The 3,807-nt window shown below is 34.8% G+C and overlaps 1 protein-coding gene across 1 annotated transcript in view; it reads right to left on the bottom strand.

Annotated features, from left to right (window-relative positions):
• Positions 1–1,301, bottom strand: part of LOC107744703 (zyxin-like) — a 28,859-nt gene extending 27,558 nt beyond the window's left edge. Inside the window, exon 1 of the mRNA XM_016558523.1 lies at positions 1,016–1,301. The gene's annotated coding sequence lies outside the window, so the exon portion shown is untranslated. The remainder of the gene's footprint in view (positions 1–1,015) is intronic.
• Positions 1,302–3,807: the final 2,506 nt, after the last annotated feature.

Raw genomic sequence — 3,807 nt, 5'->3', positions numbered from 1 at the left:
TATATATATATTTACTTTACCTTTACCAAATTTACCTGTATTTACTTTGTTTTCATATTTGGCGACTTTTTGTGAAAAATGGAGACTTGAGGGTGGTTCTAGAGATTTTCTGAAGGAGGGGTTTGGCAACACTGGCTGCAATCCTCATTATTACAAACAAACTGTTGCACTGAATATTGAGATTTAATTAAAAACTAAATGAGAGCAAAAATATTTTCAACAACATGATCAGTAACATTTTTGGAGGCACCATGTTTTTATGATTATATCTCTCATGCCATTCCGACGGCCGCATTCAGCACATATTGAACTGAGAAATCCTAAACCACACTAGCGTCGCCCAAAGGCCCGTAAATCAACTTTAGGGGCTCCACGCAGAGAAATCCTGCGTTCATTTATTACACCATTCTCGCCTTAAATACTGAATTATCATAACATGTAATTGCAGCCTCGTTCTTCAGACGCGGGAAACTTTGTGTGGCTGTTCCTGACGGTCACTTATCAGACGCAGCAGTACGAGCTAAAACAAGTTGCTTTCACCTTATAAGGATATCTTGACTGGAAACCCAGGAACAAGAAAGATAATAAAGCTCCCCCTGAATAAAACACAAATTACAGAGACAGTCCCACAACTCCAGCCACGACACTTTAGGTGGATGCATTTATGAATAAGATTAACTACATTTAGTTAACATTATACACGCGCCCCACCCCTCACTACATCCATGGTTATATCATACAAAACATTCTTCACTGATGACAGAATAGTTTACAAAGCGACTATGAAACATTTTCAGAGTTAAAATACGTTTCGAATCAAAAGCCATACAAACAACACGTACCATGTCATACAGTACAATCATATTTCCCTTACAAATTACTACAACCCACTGTGAATGCATACAAGGTTTGTGGTTTTGATGTGAATACAGATTGCAGTCATCTGTGACAAACCGCTGTATTATATTATACGTTTGGCTAAACATTATAGAAAAGATTAAATAAAGGCACTTACTGTTCGTTTTTTCTCGAAAGGTGCAGTTATGCCAAAAACAGTAACGTTACAGGTTTTCTAATGCAGACACCGCGTCTAATTTCGATACCTTTAGTTTTATGGATAAATATCCCCCCTTTATGCGTATCTTTTCTTAATTTTATCGCTTTATAGCGCGGTGTTGGCGTTAGGCATTATTCTGGTAATTCTAAGAAGCTCTCGTGGGATGATCATCAGAGAATCTGATCTGCCCACATTAACTTTTTCCTAATGTACCGAGTCTTGACACACTTCCGGTTCACGCTTCCGCATTTTCCTGACCGCAGGAGGTGGGACAAAATCTGCGGCCAATGATGACTAAACTGCTGTTAAGAGATCTGCACAGTAAGTTTTTTCTTCAGCCTTAAAGCGTTTAAAGTTTTTTTAATAACTTTTTTGTGCATTCTTTAATACACAGTTTATAATAAATAACGCTAAATGGTCAAATGTGACAAACGAATTTTTGCCTATATATTACATGTACAGTACACGATGTACTGTATCTTCTCAGTTATAATGGGGTCATAAAATAGCATACCTAATAGCAAAAAAATAAAATAAATAAAAAAAATAGCAAAAGCACATTTTACAGGAAAAGTATTTCAGAAAAAAGCTTTGTTTTTAAATAAATGCATAAACAGACATACTTTATTTAAAACTAAAATAAAAACGTATTTTTAATCTTAAAATATTTTAAATTCTAAATGATTTTTTTTAATGTATTTGCAAAACATACAGTATATGGACACTTTCTGGTTGTCAGACTTGGAACTTGCAAGTAATATATGTGGTTCATTGGTTACATATAATATATTATATTATATTATATTATATAACATAAAAAAATAAAGTTTTATTTGCACAAGTAAGTACAGGTTTTGTGGCATTTAAAATGATTTGAAAATTAGATTAAATCCTTAAAGCATCTGAAATAAATACATAAATGCCTTAACTTCTCTAAATTACTTATCTTATCTTGATTAAACCCCCTTAAGTTTAATTGAATATATAATTTGCTTTTTTATTCATTCATTTTTTTATTCAGTTCATTGGTTACCTCACCTGTTAGGCGTAAAAGCCATTGGACAATGATTAAATAAAAAGGTCAAACAGGCTACAGCAGTCTTGTACTGAAAACAGCTTGGACTTACCTGTTTGCCTGTCTCCTTCTCCTTCTATTCGTCTATCTCTCTCTGTAGGCCTGAAAAACTGAGTTTTCGATTATAACTTTTTTCTGCAGTCTCGACTCCTGTTTCTTTCAGATGCACAGCTGTTGGACCCTCCCCCTACATGCCTCCTAAAGGAATGACACCATCCCTCCGTCTAAACAAGTTCTCTCTCGTTTGTCTTTGGCACAGGTCATGCGTATTACAAACCAAACACCTCTCTCGCTCTCCCACAGTCTCGCCCCCTTTGGATTCTTTAAACATTCTTCATTCTATGACATCAACCCTGCCTGCCTTTCCTTGTAAGGGCAGAGTGGGTGAGTAAGTGATTCAGAAAGAGAGCCAGAGAGAGGGAGGGAAAGAGGGAAAGATAAAGGAGGTCGGGGGTTTATTAGATACAGACACATGGAATGGTTGGCAAGACACAGAAGGAAAGAGACGAGAACATGCAGTGCTCAGTGAGACGATCAAACTGACACAATACCAGGAGTCTCGCTCAAAAAAAAAAAAAAACACTTCTAAGGTCGAGTTAGTTTTAATAGTCGTGATCACCCTCTATTTTGCTGCACATACTATTTTCCACAGCCGGTTCCAGTTTAATTCGAAGCAAACAGGGTCACCCGAAAGGCATTAAAAGGAGAGTTCTCCTAAAATCATGAATGTTTAATCATTATTTATTTAACCGAATGTCAATCGAAACCCATATGAATGACTTTCTTCCATACAACACACACACACACACACACAAGGACCACCATAAAGAATCATAATAGTAGTCCATACAATATGTGCACTATATTCAGAGCTGTCTGAAGCCATAAAATGGTTTTGTGTGTGGAAAATCTTGCCTGACAGCCCTTGTGAAAAACAAGTGCACTTAATTGAATGTGCACTTGCAGTGTACTTCAAATCTTAAAGGTATATTTAAAAAAGTTTTACTTTAAAGAGCATTTAGTAATATTTTGTCATGCCTTGATGATACAAAATTAATGTCAATCTGTAGTTAATATTTGTTATTCGATATTACATTTAAAGTTGCTATATTTTAAATGTACTAATTTGCATCTTAATCATTACAGATGTGTAATTACGAATATATTAAATACAATGACATTCAGGTTTCAATAGAACTGATATTGTATATGCTATAAGTAAATGATAAGTATAAGCTTGTCAGTACATTTGGCAATACATGTTTTAACCATATTTCAAAGACAATAGAAGTAATTATGAAATCACATTAAAGGTGTACTTAAGTCCTAAAAAAGCACTCTAAAGTTCATCTAATTGCATTTAATAAAGATGTTTCATATAATGGCACTGTTTTTGTTCTCTGTTATAACCATGATGAAAAGGTGCTGTTTGAATTAATGAACCAGCATAGCTGTAAAAAAAAAAAAAAACCCTTAAAATCTTTCTCCTTAAAGGGTTAGTTCAACCAAAATTGAAAATTAGCCCATAAATTACTCACCCTCAAGTCATCCTAGGTGTATATGACTTTCTTCTTTCAGACGAATCCAGTCTGAGTTATATAAAAAATTGTCTTTGATCTTTCAAGCTGTTTAATGCCACTCAGCAGGTGTTGCATGCATCAGTCCAAAATAAGTT

Source organism: Sinocyclocheilus rhinocerous, unplaced genomic scaffold (assembly GCF_001515625.1).
Source record: "Sinocyclocheilus rhinocerous isolate Xijiao unplaced genomic scaffold, SAMN03320098_v1.1 scaffold498, whole genome shotgun sequence".
NCBI lineage: Eukaryota > Metazoa > Chordata > Actinopteri > Cypriniformes > Cyprinidae > Sinocyclocheilus > Sinocyclocheilus rhinocerous.
Note: the sequence above shows the minus strand (reverse complement) of the source record. Positions and strands in the feature narration are given on the sequence as shown.